At 52.0% G+C, this 25,519-nt stretch overlaps 1 protein-coding gene across 2 annotated transcripts in view; it reads left to right on the top strand.

Annotated features, from left to right (window-relative positions):
* The window catches only part of ANKRD11 (ankyrin repeat domain 11), a 180,619-nt gene that overhangs the window by 57,098 nt on the left and 98,002 nt on the right, over positions 1 to 25,519 (top strand). For both annotated transcript variants that reach the window (XM_030298538.1, XM_030298537.1), the window contains exon 2: positions 12,411 to 12,491. The gene's annotated coding sequence lies outside the window, so the exon portion shown is untranslated. The remainder of the gene's footprint in view (positions 1 to 12,410; positions 12,492 to 25,519) is intronic.

Here is a 25,519-nt window from a genome sequence, read left to right on the forward strand (position 1 = left end):
ACTGGAACACGAGTCCCCTTGCAGGGACTGTGACAGCTTCTGCAGGACGCTTCTTCCGGATGGTGCTTCGTGACCCGTTGTATCTTGGTGAAGCAGTTCATCCCTCTCCCAGGGACGTAAAGATAGCTTCCTGTGCCTTTTGGAAATTGTGTACTTTTTGTCTTTAATCTCTTTCCTAGATTAGTGTCCACGTACGGTGTGGGGCACGGAGACGCCCCTCCATCATTCTCATGTGGATGGGAGTCGACCAGGCCTCCTCCCTGCGTGACCGTTCTCCGCTGGCTCACCTGCCGTGCTGCCTGTCGTGAACGGGGGCTTCTGGTGTGCCTGCACTCTTGGGGCTCTGGCGCGTGGCACTCACCTGTCTCCATCCCGTGTTGCAGCTGGGGCTTGGGTGCCTAGAAATGCGGTTGACTCCCTTGTGTTCATTTCGTACTTTGTATCCAGGAACTTCTCTTTCTGCAGGTGAGAAAACAGGCTGTTAGAACGTATGCAGTTCACTGCCAGGGCCACTGCCAGCAAACAGTGGCACGGTCATAATTCTGACCTGCGCTGTGGTCTCTAGTCTTAGCTGGCAGTACGTTGATCTTCAGGAAAATACCCTGGCCACAGCATGACTGTGCCCTGTGGTGGCTGGTTGCAGGAGGGCACAGAGGACACAGGAGGGAAGTGAGCACACGGGACGTATGGAAGTGTGGCCCGGACAGGGGGCGGGCGAGGCCCGGGTCTGAGTGCGCGAGTTTCCCATGCCAGCTAGATGCGCCCCTGTGAAGGTGTGTCACAGGAGTGAGGTCTGATGAGAGGTGCCAGGCTTGAGATCTAGGATTTAGAGGGCTGTTGGTTCAGAGGGGACAGTGGCTGTGGGAGGTTAGTGGGCACCAGGCGCAGGAGGAGGAGGTGTAGGCGGATTGGACACGCAGAGCAGGGGCGCTGCAGGAGGCGGTGACAGCCGCTGTGGCCCTGCTGGTTTTCGCAAATGTCAGAGGGAAGGAATCAGGTGTTAAGGCACACGTGTTCCATTTTTTGGTGTGTAATTGAAAGATTTTTTTACAGCCTTTCACTTTTATTCTGTGTTGTAGGGTACATAAGCACCATCTTTAACTCATGGAATGAGAGCTGGCTGTGTCCTGTCCCCCCCGCCCTTTATAAGTGGACAGTTCTTAGTTTAGAAACAAGATTTGCCCTAAGGTGTGTGTGTGTGTGTGTGTGTGTGTGTGTGTGTGTCCTATGTCTTTAATTATGGGCTTCTCCTCAAGGAATTAAACATAGTTTATGTCACTGTTTTAAAAATGGTTAGATTTGAGGAGATATGAGTTTTGTTTACACTGTTCCTTTTTTGCATGTCACCTTTTAGGAGACTGGGGACGAGTGCTCATATATTGACTGTTAACATCTTTGGTTTAAAAAAAAAATTTTTTTTAATGTTTATTTTTGAGAGATAGACCACAAGCAGGGGAGGAGCAGAGAGAGGGAGACACCGAATCCGAAGCAGGCTCCAGGCTCTGAGCTGTCAGCACAGAGCCCGATGCGGGGCTTGAACCCATGAACTGTGAGATCGTGACCCGAGCCGAAGTCGGACGCTTACCGGACTGAGCCCCCCAGGCCCCCTGCCGTCTTTGGTTTAAATGAAACCACTTTGAGCTTCCCCCACTTTCCAGTTCCCTCCCCCATCACTTTTAAGATACTGTTGATAAATGTACATTGAATTCAGAATTTTGTTCAGTTAGAGTTAGGAAGTTAGTCCACCTAAGAGCTAAACGTAACTCTTTTTGAGGAGCACCATTTTGGGGCACCTGGTGGCTCAGTTGGTCGGTCGTCAGACTTTGGCTCAGGTCATGATCTCACGGTTCGTGAGGTCGAGCCCCGCGTCGGGCTCTGTGCTGTCAGTGTGGAGCCCAGTTTGGATCCTCTGTCCCCTTCTCTCTTTGCCCCTTCCCTGCTTGCACGCGCGCTCTCTCGCTCTCTCTCAAAGATAGATAAACCTTTAAAAAAAAAAGTACCATTTTTTGACCCTTATTTCGGGATGTCTCAATTGACATTTGCTAATTACTTAAGATAATTGTAGTAATTTAGTTGAAACAGATATGTGGTCAAAGCTTTCTGGTTGCATCTTGCACTTAATTGGCAGTGTTGAAAATAATTATCTATTTTAATTCTGAAGGAAGTCCTCTTGAAGGAATATTCTGATGGTGAATCCAGAAGGGAGGCTTTGGTCGCCCTGATGCTCACGCATTTGCATCCAGATGTTAGTTCCTCCTCTTCAGCTGCTTTAGTTTCACTCTTGCTGAATGGCCATCCTGCTTTGTTCCCTCTTAACAGCCAGGGCAGCCATTATTCGAGGTTCCTGTTGATTTTCTACCAGGAATTAACTTGAATTTTCAGGTTTTAATGGAGGAAAGTTTTACTCCACTTGTCAAGGGGGAGAATCACCTGCTTTGCTTGGGGTGTCTCCTGTCAGTTTGGTGGGCGGATACGCGTGGATGCGTCGGTGTCTTCTCTGCTTGGCAGCAAAATGCGTCATTGCACCGGTTCAGCTACGTTACTAGAATACATTTGTCCTTCTGGACATTTGAGGAGCTCTGTCCATGAAGGGCATTGCTAGCCTATGGAATTAAATGCAGAAATGGAAGTGAGACAGACACGTTACTCCTTGAACTGAGGAAATTGAAAGCATGCTGGTTTGTGAAGGCGTGGCAGTGGCCGGCTGGTAGGCGGATGCTGCGCTCCGAGCAGATGTCCTGTCTTGAAGGGGAGTCAGCACGCTGATGGACATACCCGACGTGCACCTGCACTGGCCCTGCAGTCCCTTCGTTCTTGCACATTTGTGCGATCTTCAGGTGGGGGCACCCCCCCAAACCCCAGGCCCTAGCAGTAGGTAGCTCCTCACCCATTAGATCGCTAGAGGCCAGAAGATTATGGAGTCTCCTTCTCTGATGTCATGTGTGGTGTGGCTGCGTGAGTCTGGTTTTGCCCATCCGCGTTCCAGCCTTTAATAAGTAGCGGTTTGATCCTGTCCGTCAGAGCAGATTTGGACCCAGGAGACCTCTGTCGTGGGGTGTGGAGGGTGGCACAGTCCATAGACCAGCAGCCCGGGCCCTTCATGTCGTAACACGAGCCCGCGGGCAGCCCGCTACTCCTGGCACGTGGGTGGGATCTTCTCATTTCTCTGGCCTGTTCCTCGAATGAGGCCTCTTAAACTTCTGGAGGGAAGGGTAACGAGAATTCTCAAGTTTGAGGAACACTGCTTTCTGGCGATTGTTTCCACAGTTGCATAATTGGGGGTTTGGATGGGACAGTGGGACTAGATCAGGGATTATTACTAGATTTGCTGGGGAAGCATTTCACAAAACTAACAGTTTACCATCCTTACCCCCAGCGACAGACTCGCAGAGGCATCTTTTGGGGTAGAAATATGTAGGAGATAAATCACAGGTGATTTAAGTCTTTGAGACTCAGCAGGCATCCCCTTTGCCTTCAATGCCTGTTTGCATTTTGGGCCCTGTTTCCATCTAGTGCGTGGGACAGGACAGTGGGGGGTCTTAAATTCCTGGAAGCTTCTGCATTTGGAGGCCAGCGTCCTGTGTGGGTGTCTCCCCTCAGGCGCTGTGGTTACAGACAACAGCCAGTGAGCATTACTGCCCTGTGCTGATCCCAAACATCTCTCTGGCTCTTTTCCAAGTGTGACTGGTTTCTGTGCGTCCTTGTGGGCTGGGTGCCCTCTTTCTCCCTTCATCCCTGTCTCTCTCCCTCGCTGCTCCTTGAGGGAGATCTTTGAACTTGAGAGTTCAAAGAGTTTAATCTTCGGACTGGTGAGCGATATATATATATATATATATATATATATATATTTAATGTTTATTTATTTTCGAGAGAGAACACGAACGAGCAGGGGAGGGGCAGAGAGAGAGAGGGAGACCCAGAATCCAAAGCGGGCTCCAGGCTCCGAGCTGTCAGCACAGAGCCCGACGTGGGGCTCGAAGTCACTAACCGTGAGATCTTGACCTGAGCTGAAACCAGGAGTTGGACGCTTAACACACTAAGCCACCAAGGCGCCCATGATGCTTCTTTTCCATTTGGTAATAATACATTTTGAAAGCTTTGTAGGTGGTAGTAAGGTGGAGGAGAAAAGTGGTCTGTAACTTGGCACGTAGAGGGGTTTTTGCACTGTCGGGAAGCAGTAACCTGAAGGAGAAATTGGACACTTTACGTAAAGAAACGTACTAATTTGTAGGTGATGCAGAATCAGAAAACTCTGAGGAGCCAGCTGTGTCCAGATGAATCGCCTGAGGGTTAGGAGGTGACCAGGCCTGGCCACTCACTCAGCTGGGGCTTCTAGTGAAATGTTCTGCGGGGGAAGCCTTCTTTGTGTATTCTTAATTTCTAATCGGTTTTGTCCCAAACTACGTGTATTTGAGGTGAGTTTTCATCCGGATCGAAGAGTGAGTATGAGCTGGCTGCAAAGCGCACAGCTTCTCAGAGGCAGAGGCTGGAGGCTTGTTGGGACCGCGCTTCTGCGTGAGGAGGCTTGTTTCCAGGCTGGCCAGTACGCCGGCGGGTTTGTGCTCTGAGGCTCCCGGTGGAGGGCTTCCTGTGCGCTGGGTCTCAGTGTTGGTGTACCCGTGTGACCCTGGGTACGGTGTTGGGCTCTGCAGGGACTTGCGAGGTTAGCTCAGTGGTTGCCCTGCAGCGTGGGGGGCGGGGTGGGGGGCGGCACTGGGGGAAGGTCTCCCAAGGACGGCAGCATGAGGAGAAAGTAGAGAACAGTGCCTGTCCACTCTAGGAAAGCTGACGGCCCGTGAAGTCAGCTGGGTGGGAGGCACCTGCTTTAAAAACCAAGCGACACGGCAGCCGGCCCAGGCTCGAGTGGGAGACACCCGGGCGCTGTGCGGGACAGCTCCCTGCAGTTGTGTCTTTGTGTGTACGTGTGTCTTCTTCTTCTTCTTCTTCTTCTTTTTTTAATGTTTATTTATTTTGAGACAGAAAGATAAAGAGTGGGGGGTGGTGGTGGGAGGGGTGGGGAAGAGGGAGACAGAGAATCCCAAGCAGGCTCCATAGCTGTGAGCACAGAGCTGGATGTGGTGCTCAAACCCATGAACTGTGAGATCATGACCTGAGCCAAAATCAAGTCGGACGCCTAACTGACTCAGCCCCGTGTGTGTGTGTCTGTGTGTGTCGTGATGTAAAATGTTTCTCACTCTGGATTTGAAATTTGAACACTAACATACTATACTTGTTAGTGCAGTGACTCCCATAGGCGTGAGAGAGGTGATTCAGACCTGCCAAGTTCAGTTCTCAGTGTGGGGTGAGTTGGTCGGAGTAGAGGTAAAGATGCTGTCTTGATAGCATAAGTGAAGAAATCCGGACATCTGCTGAGTTAGGAGCGAGGCCAGCGGGGAGGAGTGTGCTGAGAAGCTGGAATTGACAGAACTTGTCAGGTGACTTTTGAGCACCAGAGAGAAGGGGACAACAGGTTTCTAATTTGGATGAGTATCTAGACACTGGTACCCGGACCTGGGGCGGGAAACACAGCAGTCACAGCCGCCTTGGGGGCCCACGTGTGCACTGTAGTGTGCCGGTGGCTGTGGCTGTGACGTGGCTGGACTCGGAGAGTTCACTGGGGAGCTCTGAGTTGGAGAAGCAGAAGGGATTTGACAGCATGGTTATTAAAGCCACAGAGGCAGATAAGATCGTCCAGAGAGAGGCGGGGAGCCACATTTAAGGAGCAAGTGGAGGAGGAAGTCTGGCTTGTGAAACAAAGTGTTAATAGAGTTGGGGAGAGAAACCCGAGTGGTTCGAGAAGGGGGTGGGGGCGGTTGGGCGCAGAGGGCGGCAGCTCCACTCCTGGTGCAGAGGGAGGGAGAAGCGGGCCTGCCCTGGATGCTTGCGGCCTGAGCTCCCTCCTTGTCAGCGCCAGTATTGTGTCACGTTGGAGGCGCGGGAGGGCTTTGTCTCGGTCGTGGACTTGAAATGCTCTCCAGGAGCCTTGTGTACATGGGGGTGGGGGGCAGGTGGTGTGTGTGATTGCCTGAGTTTGATCCTGATTTTGAGGCAAATGAGTCAGCCTTTTAGAACCTGGTTTCTCATCAGAGAAATGGAACGGTCCTGTTCCGGTAGGGTTGTCACGAGGTAAGTGAAGTGTTGGGAGGACGCGGCACAGGTTAGTGGTGGGGACACGCTGGGGCCACCATCCTGCGTGTCAGACCTCATACAGAAGGGATGTAAGTGCACCTGGGTGTCAGGTCGCAGGCACTCGGGCCAGCTTGCTTTTACTTGTCCTTTGCACTTCACCTTGGCTACTCCAGAATTCTCTAAAGGATTCCTAACCAAGAAGCAGACCCGAGTGGGAGTTCCCTGGGTTTGGACATTGTGTCAATGGGAGGACAGAGTTGGATGTGGACTCTGCTGGCCGGGGAGGCTTTGCCCAAAGCCTCGGATGGGGCTTGGACGACTGGCTGGCTCGCCACTTCTCCTTCTCCTGGCAGGTGTGCGGCTGCCTTCGTGATGGGACAGAAAGTAGAAGCGGAGGGGTCCAGCCAGCACAGACTAGCATTAAGATTTGTGGATGGGGCTCCTGGGGGGCTCAGTCGCTTAAGCGTCGGACTCAATCTCTGCTCAGGTCATGATGTCACAGTTTGTGAGTCTGCATCAGGCTCTGCACTGAAGGCATGGAGCCTACTTGGAGTGTCCGCCCCCCCCCCCCGCCCTGCCAAATAAATAAATAAACTTAAAAAAATTAAAAAGTAAAAAAAATTTCCAGATAGACACGGAAAAGAGAGGCGCCTGGGTGGCTCAGTCAGTTGAGCATCCGACTCTTGGTTTCCGCCCAGGTCCTGATCTCAAGATTCATGAGTTCAAGCCCCCACTTGGGATTCTCTCTCTCTCTCTTTTCTTCCTGCCCCTCCCCCACTCATGCTGTCTCATCTCTCTCTTTCATAATAAACTTAAAAGTAAATTGGAAAAGATACCATGTAAAGAATAAACTCCCCATTGTTTTTCTTAAGAAAGCAGTTTAATTGGTTCTGGCAATGTTCCTCTCATTCCATGGGCTGGACCTCAGGACAGTGGACTCACCCCACAGGGCTGGGGTTGGGGCTGCAGTGCAGAGCGCCTGATCACAGGTTGCTCCTTCCACAGATGCTTCCTGAGCTTTGTCCTCATTACACGGCACAGTACAGTCGGCGAAACATGGAGCATCGGAGCTGAGCACGCCTGCTTCCGCTTGTCTCAGCTCCGTGGGGCGCCAGGTGGGTCCTCACAGCCCTGCGCCTCCCCCAGCTCCCTCCCCACCCCTTAGGTTGTGTTGTGCCGTGCGTCCTAGGAGTCCAGCCGTACAAAGTATTGCAGTGGGTTCATGTTCTCCATGAAAAGAATACGTTGAAGGAAAAGAGTGTGTTTTTCTTTCTAAAGATTTTATTTTTAAGTAATCTCTACACCCAACTTGGGGCTCAAACTCATAACCCTGAGATCAAGAGTCTTTTACTCCACTGACCCCCTTTGGGGGTGTTTTGTTTTGTTTTGTTTTTTACAGTTTGTTTATTTTTGAGAGAGAGAGAGAGAGAGACAGACGGAGACAGACATAGTGAGAGCAGGGAGGAGCAGAGAGAGGGAGACACAGAATCTGAAGCAGGCTCCAGACTCTGAGCTGTCAGCACAGAGCCCAGTGTGGGGCTTGAACCTACGGACTGGACTGCGAGATCATGACCTGAGCTGAAGTTGGACGCTTTGACTGAGCCACCCAGGTGCCCCTGGGGGTGTGTTTCTAAAGGAAACAATGTTATGTTGTATATTGAAGGATCTTAAACTTTTAGGACTAAAGAGGTTTAGGGATTCTCAAATCTTAATCCCCTTGTTTTAGAGGTTGATAGTCTGAGGAGTTTCTCTCTAGTATTAAAAAAAAAAAAAAATCACCCTTTTAGGAAAAGAAAAACCTGGAAAACTTTTATAGTTCTGTAAGTTGCACTAGATAGGATGTTTAAAGGAAAACGTTTTTAAAAAATATTTATTTATTTTTGAGAGAGTGAGTGTAGGAGGGGTAGAGAGAGAGGGAGAGAGAAAATCCCAAGCAGGCTCCTTGCTGTCAGCACAGAGCCCGATCGATGCAGGGGCTCAAACCCACGAACTGTGAGATCGTGACCTGAGCCGAAACCACGAGGCTTGACTGACTGAGCTCCCCCCGCACCCCCGGAGGAAAGCATTCTATAACTGCACGCGACTCTGTCGATGTCTTCATGGCGTGCTGACGTCTTAGTTCCTGCAGTCCACGAACACGGGAGTCCACGCACATAGGTCATCTTTAGTTTCTTAAGGCAGAGTTTTCAGTGTGCAAGTCTTTGACCTCTTTGGGTAAATTTGTCCCTAAGTATTTTTTCTGATGCTGTTGTAAACCGTGTTTTCTTCATTTCCCTTTCAGATTTTGTTCTTGCCAGAGGATAGAAACGCAACAGATTTTTGTACACTGATCTTGTATCCGGTAGCTTTGCTGCGTTGTGCTTTTTGTGTGTGTGTGTGTGTGTGTGTGTGTGTGTGTGTGTGTGTATATTCTTTGGGTTTTATGTTCCTTTTTCAAGGCGAATCTTCTAGCTGGACGGCCCCGTTCAGTTCAGGCTTTTGCTGTGCCTGGTGGAGGGTGGGTTCGTGCTTCCTGTCTGTGTCCCTGATGTGCTTGGTATGTGGCTTCTGTTAAGGTCTGTCTTCCGTGGGCTCCAGGGGCGGGAGTAGAGAGCACTTGCCTAGAACGAGGGGAGCTGTTCCTGACTCTGAGTTCCTGTGTAACGGAAGATAGGCTGGTACACGGTGTCCCGTGGTCTGTCCTCAGGTTGTTCACTTTCTAGGAGTAGAGCGGGTAAGCATTGTGGGAGATTGCAAGTAAATGAGACATCATTTTGCTGGAGCCTCTTCACACCAATGAGGTGGAACAGTCACCGCCCCCTTTTCTGTTATCTTCATGTTTCCATTGCCCGTGACCCTGTCATAAAATGGTGAGGTCAGCAGTGCACTCCAGAGATGGGCAGATACCAGCATATTCGTGTTTCTTTTGAGTTTTGCCCTTAGAGCATGATGCTGATTTGGAATTCGATGAGTTTGCTAAGAGCTGGAGATAACTGGTACTATTTCCTGACTTAGACCCTCAGAAAAGTTGTTTTTATGTCCTCATTAATCAGGATTTGAAGATGTGTGTGTGTGCGTGATGTCTAAAAGACTGTTCCTCGTGGTGACGTACCATATTGAGGGTGAGCAGGGAGTCGGGGTGCTGGGGAACCTCTTGAAAGGCAGCGCGGAGTGGTGGTTGGTGGAGTCTGGTTTGGTCCTGCCTGGGAAGAGCCGGCTGGTTTTGTTTTTGTTTTTTTAAAAAAATTTTTTTAGTGTTTATTTATTTTTGACAGAGAGAGAGAGAGAGAGAGAGAGCGCGAGCGAGCGAGCAAGCGAGCAGGGGAGGGGCAGAGAGAGAGGGAGACACTGAATCCAAAGCAGGCTCCAGGCTCTGAGCTGTCAGCATAGCACCCGACGCGGGGCTCGAGCTCACAGACCGCGAGATCATGACCTGAGCCGAAGTCGGACATTCAACCGACTGAGCCACCCAGGTTCCCCAAGCCAGCTGATTTTGTACAATGTGGTCTTGTACACTTCCTGTGATTGTGCCCTCTCCCGCCACGCCCCCCGTTCTCACAGTGCGTTCCCAGTCACTTTCTCTGCTTTGATTTCATGCTTTGATTCTCCTGATTTTCTGGAATTACCCAGTTTTTGGTCTACAGAGTTTCCCTTTTTTGATTTTCTTCATGGCTGTGCATCTGTTTATTTTAAAAACTCATTTTCAGGGCACCCGGGTGGCTCAGCCGATTTAGAGTCTGACTCTTGATTTCAGCTCACGTCACGGCCTCACAGTCCTGGGTATCCAGCCCTGAGTCGGGCTGCGCACTGAGCGGCGTGGAGCCTGCTTGGGAGTCTGTCTCTGTCTCTCTCACCGCCCCTCCCTCACTCACGCTCTCTCTCATAATAAATGAATAAAAAGTAAAGAATCTGTGTCATTTTTCTCACACAGACTGCACACATCAGACCTTGGCACTTGTGATTCTTGCCTTGTGCATCCTGCCAGTCCCGTCGGCGGGAACATCTCCCTGTTGCTTTAGGTGGATTCTCCTCGAGGCTGTGCATCGTGACGGCCTTGCCCTCAGACAGGGGTGGGCCCCTGCCCCGTCTGTGGAATGCTTCCTCAGCCCCTCCCAGTCACCCACCAGCTGTGTCGGACACTGGCTTTTCACGTCTCCGAGGTCTTCGCCTGTGCTCTGTCCTCACCGATCTCTTTACTTCTGGGGGGCGGGGGGGGGGGGGGGCGTGCCCTGTGAACCCCTGTAGCTGTAAGCCTACAATAACGGTGTGGTCCGTTGCAGTTCTGTTTGACAACGGAGCCTGATTGTCGTGGCCGCAGGGGTTTTGATGTGAACATGTATGCTACAGGAAGCTGTTTCCGTATCAGAATGTTTCTTCCATGTGCACTCCTCAGAAATGGGGTTTCTCTGTCAAAAGGCATAAATGTTTTGGAGGCTCTTAATTTACATCGTCTTCCAGACATAATTGGGTTAATTCCTAAAGTATTTTCCCTTAGACTGATAAAGACTTTTAGGCCAGGATTTAGGAGACCTGGGTGCTCTTTGCAACTTGCTTTGAATTCCCTGCATGACCACAGACAACTAAACCTGATTTGGTTTCCTTTTTTGTCAAATCGCAGGTGGATGTACAGCCCTGGTTCTCTGCCCTTCAGGGGGGTTTGTGACAGTGTCCCCACATGTTCTGGTGGTCACAGCCTGGGGGGTGCTGCTGGCATCTGGTGGGCTCCAGGTCAGGACTGCTAGTCAGCACCTTCCTCCAGTGCCCAGGATGCAGAGGGTGACCTAGCCTTGAATGCCACTGCTGCTGAGTTTGAGAAACCTTGGATTAAGACTACCTCAGTTTTCTTCAACACTGTAATGGTAGATGTTGTTATTTGCTGTATTCCTGGTGTCGGCATTCATCATGCATTCTGTGTTGTTCTATAACTTTTTTTTTTAACGTTTATTTTATTTTTGAGAGAGAGAGAGAGAGCGTGCGAGCATAAGCAGGGGAGGATCAGAGAGAGACACACACAGAATCCGAAGCAGGCTCCAGGCTCTGAGCTGTCATCACAGAGCCCGACATGGGGCTTGAACTCAGGAACTGTGAGATCATGATCTGAGCTGGAGTCGGATGCTCAAGCGACTGAGCCACCCAGACGCCCCCGTAACTGTCTTTGTAAGAAAATTGAAAAGCTCAATCACATACTTGTTGCTTTTCAATAAAACCAAGCTGTGTGGTGTACTGGAATTTGCTTTTCCTTGCTTGTGTTTACCAGTGCTTGAGGTTCGTGCTAGCTTCGAGAAACCCTGTGCAGGAACACGGGGACAGAAAACCCTTGCTCCGTGTTTGAAACACACACCCAGCTGTAAGCACTGGCCAAGACACCACAGAGATCTTTAGCACCCTGGGGTGGAACTTGGGATCCTGCTTCATGTGAATGCCGTGTCTGAGACAGAGCCTTCTCCTGCCTCTTGTCCACCAGTGTGAGTCCCTTAGTGACTCCATACTTTTGATGTGTTTGGAGACAGAAGAGAGTGTGATGTTCTGATGGGGTTGTGGAAAAAGGGTTGTGAGTTAGTGGTGTTTTTTCTTGTTACTGTCTTGGTTTACTCTTGAAGGTCTCAGAGCCCTCCTAGGAGATGATACAGTTTTATTCAGCCAGGTTTCTTCGTGATACTGTGCCGTAATCTCTCCTTTTCTTACTGACAAGGCCACAGCGGCCACTTGATTTATTTGTTAAGGTTCAGGCCTCCAGGTGGAGGCTGAACACGGGGTGGGGGGCAGCAGGTGCTGTGGGAGGCCGGTGGTCATCGGGGCTCTGTGAGCCAGAGGGAGAATTTGCGTTTTCTTCTGACCGCAACAGGATGTCCCTAGAAGATGCAAAATGCAGAACTTTGACAAAACCTTAGTAATTGGGAGATTTCCGTCAAATTCCACGTAAAGAGAAAAGTCTCTGAATGATCCCTTCGAGGTCCCAGTCCTGAAGCCCCATCTCCAAGGAGACCCGTAGGCCACTGAGGGTTCTTTCCTGAATCTGGCCTCTCCGGGCACTGCTTTCCAGGAAGCATTACTGAGAACAGAGGTTCCCATTTGGATGGTGTCCTGACGCAAATCATCAAGCGCGAGCATCTTTCCTGGGCCCGTTCTCCCTTTGTAGCCCACACCAGCCAGACACACGTTTCAAACCCTCTTGTGCTTAGTTCCGTGACATGAAGGAAGCCGGCAGGGAAGTACGTGGTTTCCCCTCATGGAGAGACTGAGATGAGACAGAGACCTGAGGTAGAGACGTATAATAAGCTGATGTTGCTCTCTCGTTTCAGAACACACAGCGCCGATCGGGGACGCGCCCCTTGGATTTCAGATACAGTCTTCATCAGCGTCAGCTTTCAGCTATGGAATCGGTAAATATTTTATTGCACTGCCATTCATCAGTTTGTTATTTGCTTTGCTTTGTAAGAAGGGGCATGAAAATCACGCTGGACTTCCACGTGGGCCTTCTCGGGCTTGATAGTGCTGGCTGGGTGTTGTGGGGCTTGTTCAGGACCTCACTCAGATGAGGGTGTCTCCGAGAAGTGGTGGTGAACTGTGGGCTGATAACCGGCACTCTGGTATCCCAGTGACACGGTTCTGTGGAGCCCAGGCTGGTAGACTGGCCCGCGAAGGGGGTTTATTTCTGTTCAGCCTCTTTATTTTCATTGATTGATTAATTGATTGATTGATTGGTTGACTGATAGAGAGCCTGAGCAGGGGAAAAGGGAGGAGGGTGGGAGGGAAAGAGGGAGAGAATCTCAGGCAGGCTCCACACTGAGCTTGGAGCCTGACATGGGGCTCGATCCCACGACCCCGGGGTCATGACCGAAGCCAAAAATCAAGAGTGACGCTCACCGGACTGGGCCGCCCAGGGGCCCCTGCTCAACCTCTTTATCTAAAGTGCTCTGTGCTCAAGGGGTCTGGAGACCGTCGGGACCCTGTACCGACTACTTTGTTTTGTGCTCTGTACACATTGCATGAACACCTGGCGTGAAGAAGAGCTTTTTGAGTCTGAGGATTGTTCCCACCTCTGGGGGAAGCAGTGGGGGCCTGGCTGTGCTCAGGTCTGGTGTCCTGTGTGTTTGGGCAGCTACTGGCGGTATCCCTAGAAGTTTGAGGCCAGCTCTTGTGGTTGGTGGGTAAGGAGTGCGATCTTTGGCCAGGTTGCCCTGCTTACTTGCTGCTTCCTTCTGGGAACCACTGGCAAGGTTTTTGAGAGGAGGGGCAACTTTACCCCTGAAGACACCAGGTTCAGGTCCGGTGCAGCGTCTGTTGCTCCAGGACAGAGTCCCCTCCCCACCTTGGGGAGATTGTTGCGTTGGAAGGCATTTATTTCCTCTGGAGTGTAGATCGCTAACAATTGAAAAGAAAACTCTCGGTCGATTTTAGTGTCTCATACCTACACCAGGCATTAGTGTCTTAAAGTGGACCATCCAAAGATGTGTTAACCCATTTTGCATTGTTGTTCCTAGCAGACATGAAAGAGACCTTTCCCTCTGTGTCTTTGGTGTGGAGTGTCCTTTATCTCAGCCATCGCTGAATCAGGCCTCGTGGAAGCTTCCTGGCCTGTCCCTTTGACTTGACCAAAGTATTTCCTTGGAAATGGTGATAAGGTTTGATGGCACGGGAATCTTGGATGTCCCTGAGAATAGGCCTCGAATTGTCCTCCCTTAATCTGCAGGATGGTTAATGCTTAGAAAGAAGCCAGTGTGGCCAGTGGAGGTGTTGCTGATCAGGTGGGGTGGTGGGGTGCTTTGTAACACCCTGCGGGGAGTTCCCCAGGGTAGTTTCCCTGGGGGGGGGGGGGGATGGTGGTGGTGGGGTGTGTGTGTGTGTGTGTGTGTGTGTGGTCCTCATAGGCAGTGGGGCAACCACGGAGAGACTAGGTCCGGGAGAGAAGGAAAAGGTGAGGCAGAGGGAGAACCGAACCCACTCACACCGGGAGGCTGAGCTCTGTGTTTGTTTGAAAACTGTAATATTGGTCTTAATTTATAACGAGGAAAAAGGAAACGCCACTTAAATTAGGCTTTTAGTAAGTCTTTGGTGATTCAAAATAATGTATTTCCTGATTAAAAGAAAACAAGTTACTAGCAACTCTTTGCCGGCAAATTCTTGGGCTGGCCCAGTGGTGTGGAGTTAATAGATGTGTTAACATTTAGAAGGTTTTCAACATAGGAAGGATTGACTTTTTTGACCATATCACAAGAATAACCCAGGGTGTCTCATGCCATTTATTACTTCCGTTGAACCATAAATACTCAGGTAATATTGACTGTAATAATTTTTTAACAAAAGACTGTTTAAAGAAAAGACTAGTGTTTGGATTGAATAAAGATAAAGGTTCCTGTTAATGAGAGGCATGTTGTGGCTGCAGGGAGGCCGGGCCCCCTCTTGGGGAGTGGCCCCGCTGTGGCAGCAGGGCCAGGCCCACAGCAGTGTGTGCCGCTTGCTGAGGTCTGCCCTCCGTGACCATTCCTGGAATCAAAAGGCAGAATCTGAAAAACAGAATGATTATAGGCTCTCTAGTAGTTTTTCACGGTTATTCACATCAGTAATTAATTTTCATTTTGACCCCCTAAGGTCGAATATGAGCCATTTAGGTCAGGTAGGAGAAGAGGTGGGCTTGCTAAATCCCAGAGTACTTAATCCTGTGCTCTCGTCTCTGTCTGAGCATCATTTAGGCGCCCAGTTTGGATGGTTCTGGACTGGTCCCGCCCTGAGTTGTTTCAAGCATGACTCCGTTACAGGGTCTGAGACAGCCTGTATGTGCCGGGCTGCTCTGTGACTTGGCTTTCTGCATTCAGTCCTTGGGCTCCTCCCCTGTGAAGCGGTAATGGTGACACCCATCTTAAAGATTTCTTCTGAGATTAAGTGGCCCTGTACATGGGAATAAAACTCTATGAAAATGTAAGCTTTAAAATAATCAGATAAGTTTTTAAACCTTTCTTTAGCATAAAGCTAGTTTCAGCTGACAGCTGGTGTGATTCTTGCTTTGTTAACATCTCTTTTGGTAGAGGGTCCCTGCCTCTGCAGAGCAGGGCTCGTAGCGGCTCCCACTTCACCAGGGGTAGGGGAGAGTGTGTGCACGTGAGTCAGACTTGTCTCCCGGCCCTGACCCCTGGCAGCGTGTGTAAGTGTTACACTCATGCTTGTTGCAAAACAGGAGTTCAGAATTATGTTTCCAAAAACAAAATAATTTCTGAAAGTAGCATGTTATAATAATAAAACTAGTGTTTTTTTTTTAAATATTTATTTATTTTTGGAAAAGCACAAGTGGGGGAGGGGGAGAGAGAGGGGGACAGAGGATCCAAAGTGGGCTCTGGGCTGATAGCAGCAAGCCCAGCGTGGGACTTGAACTCACGAACCACGAGACCATGACCTGAGCCGAAGTCTGATGCTCAGTGCGTTCACTGAGCCACCCAGGTGCCCCACAGGTAGTGTTTACATGAACAGAGGTGTAGATTTTAATGGTTTATTCTTTTAGTTTGAACACCTGTAAATAGAAAAAAATGGTCGCTTTGTGACTTGCCGAAACACTGAACTTGCAAGTCATAGTTTCAGGTTCCCTGGATGTGATGCTGAGCTGGGTGTCCGCGTAGGTGGTAATCACTGTGGAGAGGTGTGCATGGCTGCACTTGGCCTGTGTCCTCCAAGCACAGGGACCAGAAGTCTTGCGGATGGTAGAACCGGGTGCCCCTCTGCCGGCTGTCTGTGCACTGGCGACACCAGGGACCCCACCCGAGCAGCAAGCTTGGAGGGTGCCCTCTGGACCCAGAATACGATGCCATCCGGTATTGAAACAGAGAGAAGCTCTCGTGAGTTTGTGTGGTAGGAGTGGAAGTTCTTCCTGACCTGACCGCCAGCCCGATGCGCCTTGGCCGTTAGGTGCAGCTCATGGTCACAGCACAAGCGGTTGCCCGTGAGCTCTACTTGCCGCCACGGACCGTGAGCAGTGCTGGGTTGGATTTGCAGGTTGTAAGGAACTTGTAGGTCCTGATGCTAATTCATTTGAGTTTTTAACAAAGAGGTTTTGCTAGGGTTTAAAAATAGATAACAAAGCACCCTTTGCTTGGTTATCAGATATGTTTAGCTAATTAATTGTGCCAGTATAATTTCCTGGATTTCTTAGTGTGATAAATTTTTATTGTGTATTTAGTTCTGGAGAATACTCTTTGACTAGGCTCCCTTCAACTACGTAAATTAGATGTCATTAGAATTAGAATTCATTAAATGCATGTTTTTTGGTTAATATAAAAATTAACAGTGTGTTCATGCACTTTTCCCCAGAAGCTTTTGCCGTCCCCACATGACAGTGCTTGCCAGCGGGTAGAACTTTGGTTCTCTCATTCCAAGGTACTTGGAAAGCTGGGAGAGTTCATGTGCCTAGGGCAAGGAGAGGGTGTGGAAAGTAAGCAGGTCCGAGCCGAAGGGGAAGGTCTGAGCCCATGCCCAAGCCTGCGCCCCAGCTGGGAGTTCTGCCTTTCAGGGCCTTTCCCTCTGGATGTTTCTAGCTGGAATGGACTTCTGGGCTCTGTGAGCCCAAGCACACCGTTGGAAGGCAGGCATGTAGAGACACCTGTTTGGGCTCTGGGAAAGGTTTCTGGGCAGTTTGTGGTAACTCATTTGTTGTTCATATATGTTTTCCTTCCATTCTTAACTGTGAGGATTCTTGTGGAGTCTGTGTTTATTTTTTCAACTTTTTTTTTTTTTTTTTTTTTTGGGACAGAGAGAGACAGAGCGTGAACGGGGGAGGGGCAGAGAGAGAGGGAGACACAGAATCTGAAACAGGCTCCAGGCTCCGAGCCATCAGCCCAGAGCCCGACGCGGGGCTCGAACTCCCGGACCGCGAGATCGTGACCTGGCTGAAGTCGGACGCTTAACCGACTGCGCCACCCAGGCGCCCCTGTGTTTATTTTTTAATACCATCAAATTTTAAATCTCTTTAGATTTTCTCTGTGTGTTGTATTTGAGGGTGAAGACATATGCTTATATCCCCCTTGGAGTAGGTGCTCCAGAAGTCCTGTTAAAAGTGAGCTGCATTTTTCCTCTAGAACAGCACTTGTCTTCCCTTCTTGAACACGAGGGCGTCCTGTAACGCAGGCTGCCGGCTGTGTGCAGCTTAGAGAGGTCTGCTGCAGGACGTTCCATGCACGGCCCCCTGAGTCTTGGTGAGAAGAAGAAGAAGGCAGGAGGAAGGTGGAGGAGTGAGAGGGTTACGTGGGGAGCTGCCTGCCCGCTGGGCCTGAGAACTTAGTCTGTTCTCCATTCTAGAACACTGTCTTTGTGGTCATCTGCATTGCCTGTTGGGAGAAGGAATTGGGGAGAGCCTTCTGTCACATGACGGGCGGTGGTGGGGGTGAGATGTGCGCCGTTCTGAGCTGGACATCGTTCGGTTCAGCTGAGGCTGTGTCCTCTCTTCGATGCCACTCAGGCGTCCCCACAAATACCCAAAGAGGGATCCCAAAGATGGAGCGAAGCGCTGGCCAGGGCAGCAGGTTTGAGAAGAAAGCAGAACAGAAGAGTGGCCCTGCCCCTGGGCCTGTGATTGTACCAGCAAGTGCCGGGGGCGGGGGAGGGCAGGGGCTGGGCCGCATGGCCCTGGACCTGTGCACAGCCACGGCTGCAGGGCGGTGCCAGCATGGAGTCCTGAGCCTTGGGCCAGGCAGGTCCCCCTCCTGGGCACCTGGCTCGAAGGCAGCCGAGTGTGGAGGCCGGGCGGGCAGAGCATGTTGACTTTGGCAGTGGGCGGCTGCCAGGGCTCTGCTCGCCGTGTGACCTGGCGTGGAAGGCTCTGCTTCCAAACACGGGTGCACTGTGCGTACGCATGCATTTTCTTCCTTGACACTGACTGCTCCGTGTTCTCTTTCGTAGCTCTGTGTCCCCTCCCCCTTCAGTCTAAGCTTGGATTTCCCCGCCTTGGGCCTGGATGGAAGCTCCCGTGGGGCTTGGAGGGCATTCTGCTTGGGCAAGGATAGGGAAAGAGGGAAAGAAGTAAGGGAAACGAGGAAAGGTTCTTTGGAAATGAAATGACACTTTCCTTTTAAAGCTTTTGACTTTGTTACCTTTTGTTAACGGATGGTTTTGTTTCTTGGAAAAAATAAACCCTGGGTCCCTTGTCCATCTCTGAACACCAGAAGGGAGCAGCATCGGTGTGAACCCTGGGTAGTTTTGGAGGGCGGAAAGGCAGAAGGGTAATTTTGGGGGGCGGTGGGTGAAGACAGTGTTATCCTGCAGCTCCGGGCCTCTGGGGGCCGGTGGGGGCGGGGCGGGATACGCTCGCCTGGTGGCCGCCCCAGCTGGGCAGGCGTCCTGCACCTGCTCTGTGGGCCTGGCTGAGTCGCTCCCGCTGCTGCCTCTCCTGAGTCTTCTCCTCTGTCCATTTTCTTCATCTCCTGGATGCAGTCAGCCTCTATACAGTTTGTTCTGGTTCATTTTTTGTTAGTGGGAACCAGAGTTAAACACTGCATCCTAGTGGCTGACAAGATGCTGCCTTGGAGCCAGGTGATCCCACAAGAGTGTCAGGTGGTGCTCAGGTGACCGGTCCGGGGCCTGTTTTGTGCTGACCTCGGCCCTGTAGCAGAGCAGCACGAAGCGTTGAGAAGTACGAAGGAGATGGAGACGCCCGTTGAGGTGTGACCACATTTGATTGAAGAAACCCTGTGGAGCTCTAGGGTATCCTGGCCTGGAAACACCGTGTTTTAAACTTCAGTGTTATAATTAAAACTTCCATTCACATAAAGAGCGATTTTCGTTCTTTTAAAAAGTTTGCAGTCTGGCTCACCTCCCCCGACACTGTCGGCGCCCGTTTTCTAATGTGCTTTTGCACTTTCGTGGGCAGAGCGACTTACAGGGGACCCGCGGGAATACCGGCCACAGCTCGTGGGGAAGGGACGGAGACACAGTGGGCCCCCGAGCACACTTGTGAATGGGGCGCTGCAGCCCGCTGGCTGGTCTTCAGCCTGGGATCACAGAGCCAGTCTTTGGGCCTGAGTTCCGTGGCCACAGACGTGTCTGGGGCAGACAGAGGTTTGTAGGTGAGCCTGGGGCGGTGTAGCTAGAGAAACTCTATTTTGACTGGTTTTTGTAGGAAAAGCTATGATCAGGTGTGTCGGCTCACACTAAAAAAATCCCTTTGTGTTTGAAGCCCTTTCCTCTGAGTCCCCGGTTGCCTGGCCCTGTTCTGTGGGCTGGCTCTCTGGCGCCCTTCACCCAGGTCTGCTGTTCTTTGGTGTTTCTGTTCAGTCTTCCCTGGGAACCACCTCACCAGAGGCCAGGGTTGGGCTTCTGTGTCCCCCACCTGTAGAGGAATCTCACTCCAGAGCACCTGCTGACTTGCGTCTCCCAGTTACCTCACTTTACATCCTCTTTCCCCCCTACTTTTCTTGGGTTTTCCCGAGAAAATAGGTAGCATTTTCCACATTAAAAAAAATTTTTTTTTGAATTTATTTATTTGTCAGCACAGAGCCTGATGTGGGGCTCGAACCCACGAGCCGTGAGACTGTGACCTGAGCTGAAGTCAGACTCTCAACCGACTGAACCACCCAGGTGCCCCTCCACATTTTTTCCCTAAGATTCTAGGCCTCGAAGATGTTGAACAGTAGGGTTTTCAAGGTGCCGTAGCTGATCGGTGGCAGAGTGAGCATTCGAGTCTCGGGTCCCTACACGAACGCAAGAGATAGTTGTGTTAGCGTTTGACTTTAGGGAAGATAGGAGTAAGCTGGTGGGAAGGGTCAAGGTGTTGGCGTGTCCAGGAAGGGAGTAGGCCGTATGGGTTTTCTGCAGCAGCTGGCTTTCCTGGGAACCCTCTTTTAAATTTGTCCCATGGTTGTGCCACGGGCATGTTTGCTCGTATTTAAGGTCTGTGCGTGGGGGGGTGGAGGGTGAAGTCTCATCCCCAGCACCTGATGCTCTCAAGCCTTTGGTCCTGGGTGGAAGTGATGCACTGAAAACGGGCCAGGTCCAGAACAAGGCCCGGGAGCAGAATCAGTGAAACCTGGGTCCAGGGTGAGGCCCATTTCTAAGGGCCTCCTGCCTGTCATCCTTTTCCTTCTCTGTTGTCCAGGGACCTGTCTGCTGGGTCTGGCCTTTTCTGCCTGGTCAGGCCACTTACCAGCGTGGGTGGCGCTTTGCATGCCTTTTCCCCTTGTCTCCATTCACCTGGCGGCCCGAGACAAGTAGACCTGGAAGGCTTGCCCCTGGCATTTACACAGTGCAGCCGTGTCCTGAGGGCCGTGGCCTCGTCCACGGAGAACCTCATACAGGCCTGCGGTGGCCGATGCCAGTGTGAGGTTTCCTGGCCGGCAGCTCACCCAGTGTTGGTTTGCTGACTGCGTGTACCCAATACTTTTGAACCGGAACCACACCCTCAGAGCCCTGCCAGCTGGGGCCGTGGTCACACGCATGCACGTTTGTCTGGGAGTCCTTGCTGTTGGTGTCCGGGATCGACTTGAGGGGGAGTAGCACCACCGTGTGTGTCTGTAGCTGCTGGGGGGACAACCATGGTCTCCCCCACACTGTTCATGAGATCCTCGCCCATGACCGATCAGTCTGGCTTTTTTTTTTTTTTTTTTTTTTTTTTTAATAAGTTAAATGAAGATGGAATGTTAGCCTGTGAACAAAGCCGTGAATTTCTCTGCCCTTTCTGTGCTGTCAGTGGCCCAGGGGCAGGGAGGGGGGCCGGGCCAGCGGGAGAGGCACGTGGCAGTGGTCAGTCCTGCTGGGCTGTCTGAGTTTCTCCCTGCCCATCCTCTCCCCGTCCGCTCTCTCCGCGCCCCTCACCTCTCCTCTCTGTGCTGTCTGCTGCTGCCTCCCGGAGCATCTTTGTTTTGGAACCGGCACACCCCAGTGGGGCACAGCCTGGTGGGGTGCACGGCTTTGGGTGGTGTCCTCAGTTGTGCTTGGTGAGCTCAGGGGAGACACTTAGGCCCGTCTTGTTGAAGGAAGTCTTTCTCCTGATCGTTCTGTGCGGGCACGTGCTGCATGTTGCCTGCTGCAAGTCTGCCGTCCCACTGCGCGCTGTCCTTGCCCTTTCTGTCCCCCGAGGTCCTGAGCAGCAGGGGTGTGTCTGTTTCCCTCACCACAGTGTCCTTTATCCACAGCTCACGTCCTTCTGGGGGCTGTGAACTTCTGTTTCTCCTCCAGGATTGCCTGTAAGTTCAAGAGCACTCTGGGTGGTTTGTAACTGGGTTCCTTTTCCCCACTGTGGGGAGTGCCAGGGAGGTGGTCCTGTCCCTTGTTAATAAGCGTGTGCCCCTGCCTTTGTGTGAGGCCTGGAGACAGTGCTGTGGTCATAGTGTGGGTGTAAAATGGGTCTTCCTGGAGGCTGTTCTATATGTGCTAGTCCAGAGTAAGTGGACTTGTGACTCATTGCACTAACCCCTTGCTGTGTGTTTGTAATTAAGAAACAGAAAACAAAGTGCATAACTGGATTCAGGACCTTGGTGATTGTCTGGTTGAAGTTTTGCTGGAGACCAGTTGAGATTCACCACGATTTATCCAGTCTGGGGGAGGGCTGGGGGGGCACAGGAGGGCATAGCGCCCCAAGTGCCTGGGGTGTCTGGGTGGGTCCCGAGGACACTTTGGATACCCAGTAGCGCGTTTCCTGATAAGGAGCCGCAGGCACACACCTTGCCTTGAACGTAATCAGCTCTGTCCCCAGGAGGTGTGGCAGGGAAGTCACTGCTGTTTTGCAAATGTGCACTACAGTGTATTTTCTCTTTATTATCTAAGTAGGGCATCTATTATAAGCTGCTGAAAATTATTTGAGGGCACAGATTCTGGGGGAAGAGCTGCTCTGGGATTCATTTAGAAATAACTGTGGGGACAGGGCGCCTGGCTGGCTCAGTTGGATGAGTGTGCAGCTCTTCATCTGGGGGTTGTGAGTTCGAGCCCCACATTGGGCGTAGAGATGACTGAAAGTAAAATCTTAAAAAAAAGACAACGACTGTGAGGAAATGCTAAAGGAGAGAAATTTTGTTAGGTTTTCTCTCCCGCTTTGCCCAGGTGTCACCGGGCTGTGGCAGGCGGTGCGCAGGGAAGCTCCTGCCCTTGACCATGACCCAGGTGCCTCCTGGAGAGGAGAAACCATTAGATGCTGCTTTCCACAAGTCCGACGTTCAGTTCTTTTAAAACGACACGCCGCATTTCCGGTGGTCCTGCCAAGGAGCGCACGTTGCCTGCTCCAGAGAAGGGAGTGCCAGCCAGGGCCCAGCAGTGCCCTGACGTGGCACTGTCTCCACCTGGGCTGTCAGAACAGCCCTGTGGGGTCGGGACCGGGGAGCACAGCCTCCGGCCTCGGTGCTCCTGAAACCCCGTGCTGGGGGGGTGTGGACTTGGGGATGCTCGGAGCGCCTCCCGCTCGGGGGTCCTCTCGGGGGCAGGGCTGCATCGGCCTCAGGACAGAGCGTGGCCTGCTGTTTGCCTCTGACCCTTTAACCTGATGCTTCGTTCCTGAAGGGCCTTAGAGGGACTGCGTGCGACGGTGTGCCCCGTGTCCCTTGACATCCGAGGAGCCTCACACAGGACCAGGTGTTCTCCCTTTGGCTCCCTTCCTGGGGCCTGTGTTGTGCAGGCTCACAGGTGCCCGGGGCGTCTGTGTTCCCAAGGCTGGGGCACCGCCGGCCCATAGGTCTGTGCCGACGACTGACTTCCTTCCTGGAGGACTCTTTTCCTCGGGTGACTGTTCCCAGCGAGCCATGCTGCCCCCCAGTGAGGCCAGGCCTGCTGCTCCTCGCTTCTGGTCCTGTCGTGGGTCTGGCTCCTGGTGCTGCGTCCCTGCACAGCTCTGCGCCTCTCTGCGCCTCTCTGCGCCTCTCTGCGCCCTGCAGCACACACTCTCCACCCTCCCTGCAGGCTGTGGGCGTCTGCGCCTGGGTGCTTGACACTGTTGTTTGGGGAAGTACTTGTTTTTCTTTTTTCTTTGGGATCTGCAAAATTTTATTGAGCAAGAGCTGGAGAACTTTTACAATCTCAGATCATCAAGAAAAAAAAAGATTAATCCATGTCAGTGATAAGGACAGAGAATAAGTTGAACAAACCACGTCATTTTGATGGAGAAGTACTTTTTAAGCCACTATCAGCTGCCTAATCCTGGCTGAACGTTTGTTAAGTTCCACAGATGTTGAACTGGAACTGAAATGTTGTTCAGTTTACCTGTAAACCTGGGGGATTTTGGCTTCTATGGAGGCGTCTCCCCCGCCGGGGCAGCACAGACCGTCCAGGACGTGAGGCCAGTTGGTTGGGACAGACCGGTTCTGAGTTCTCGTAGGGTCACCCTGAGACTGGCAAGTGACAGGGCCAGGCGGCGATTGTTTGAAAGCGTCCCTGTGCCTGGTGTGGGTTGGCACGTGTTGGGTATTCGACAGTCTGTCGAGAGCAGAGAGAGTGAGCATGTCGGGCCCGGGGCAGGGGGAGTCTTCCTGGCAGTGAGGGCTTCGCAGCAAGCATTTTACCTCTCACACCGTGGAGCTCCGAGGCTCGCTGCGCGCGTTACTGGAAAAGCATCGCTGCGGTTACCCACCGTCCAGCTCGTCTGGGTGACCCAGTCGGTGCGCTCTCCACAGCCGACGGGTGACACCGCGGGGTCTCTGCTCTGTGCCTCCAGCCTGCCTCGCACCCCCCACCCGGAGTGTCCCCGCGTCCAGAGAGCCCGCGCTCGGGCCCTTCACAGTTTGCCAGACCTACGTGCTCCAGATTGTCGTTAATTTAAAACAGACCAAACGTAACTTGAGGTTGTTGCTTGGGGGGGGGGCTTGGGGGTGGACAGGGACTGGGGCAGGAGTGGGATTTGCGGTGAGCAGGGGCCGAGTTTCTCCTGCCCCTCCTGCATTTCTCCGCACGTCCTGCTCAGGTGTCTGCCCAGCAGTCTGAAGAGGTGTCCACCTCAGGAGACCCTCCCAGGGAGGGCAGCCCCAGGCTGTGGCCTCCCTGCAGCCCCTGCGGGGCACCTCCTGGTCCACAGACGTGCAAGGCCCTGGCCGGGACCCCTCAGGAAGCACACTTGAGTCTGTCCTGCAGTGTCCCCGCGTCCACGGCACTTAGCTTCTCTCCCGGAGACTAGACTCGCGATTCTCCACCCCGGTTTAGAACACTTGGGGTTCGCTGGGGGTTTTACCTGTTTCAAGATGTCACCGGATTCTCCGTAAACAGTTTAATTGTATTCACTTGGTCACCACACAGAATGCCTTGTGGTCCTTTCTGGTCGGTTTTGGGAGTAGGTTCTATATCCTGACTCAGCACCAGGATTGCCGCTCAGGCCTCCTTGCCTTCCTGTCTGGCCGGCAGCGTGCACATCACTGGAAGGAGGGCTGGCCTGGTGCTGGTAACCAGCCTGGGGCGACTTGGACCCAGTCAGCTCACTCCTCCTCACCGCCCCCACGTAGACCTTCGTTTCCTCGTCTGTAAATTCGGAGACACTTGCGTTACAGGATTCTGGATCATTTTCATCTTGACATTCAGAGGATGTTACTGGGGTCAGGCTCACAAAAGGACGCTGTAAAGTTTAAAATGGTGTCTCTTTCTTGCCGAGCAAAAAGGACGAAGTCAGAGGCGTGCCTCAGCCAGAGGCCCCTAGGCTGGCTCCTTGTGTGCCTGACCTGTAGCCCACAGGGCATGCTGTCTGGTCTCCACACACCTCAGTCAGAGGTGGCTGCATTTCCTGTCTCTGCAGGAGCGCGGGTGCAGAAAGGTCTAGCGGGTGGGGTCAGGCACACCTCCGTGGTGCCTGTGGAACAAGGCCATCTGGAGCCACCCCAAGGAGTCTGGAAGCCAGCGTTTCTTTTAAACACTCAGATTTTGTATGCGTACACCTTTTCTCTCGTCTCATCCAGGGGACAGTGTTCCCGGGCCCTGGCAGGCTGTGTGACGGAGGCGGGGCCTGGGTGGTGGCATCGCCGCGCTCCTTTTGTTCCTGGGCTCTGTCCTCATGCTGTGCGGCTCAGAAACCCTTTATGTTGTAAACACAGAGAAGTCCGAAAAGCTCTTGTCTGTATGTATAATAGGTATGTCTGTTAATAAAACATTTGCTTACTAATTGTACTTAAAAGCACGGATAATAAACCCACTGTATAACACGGTTTTGCTAAAACAACTACATTTTCTGAAATAAAAAGTTGGTTAAAGTAAGCAAAGAAAATGTGTAGTTGGAAGAGGGAAGAGTACTGGAATCATTTTTGACTTAATTTTGGAGATGTTCTTTGAAACGACACCCACACTCCTCAGACGGCTGTCTGCGTGCTGAAGGTCAGCAGTCCCGTGGAGCTCCCCTTGGCCAGGGGTGGGGGGCCGGGGGGCCGCTGCTCCTTGGAGCCCCCTGGTCTGTCTAGCCTTGTGACTGCGTCTTCCCTCGCGTTCAGTTCTGCAGCCGTGTGCGTTGGTGATGTGAGTTTGGGTTTGTGCTGAG

This window comes from Lynx canadensis, chromosome E2 (genome assembly GCF_007474595.2).
Source record: "Lynx canadensis isolate LIC74 chromosome E2, mLynCan4.pri.v2, whole genome shotgun sequence".
Taxonomy (NCBI): Eukaryota; Metazoa; Chordata; class Mammalia; order Carnivora; family Felidae; genus Lynx; species Lynx canadensis.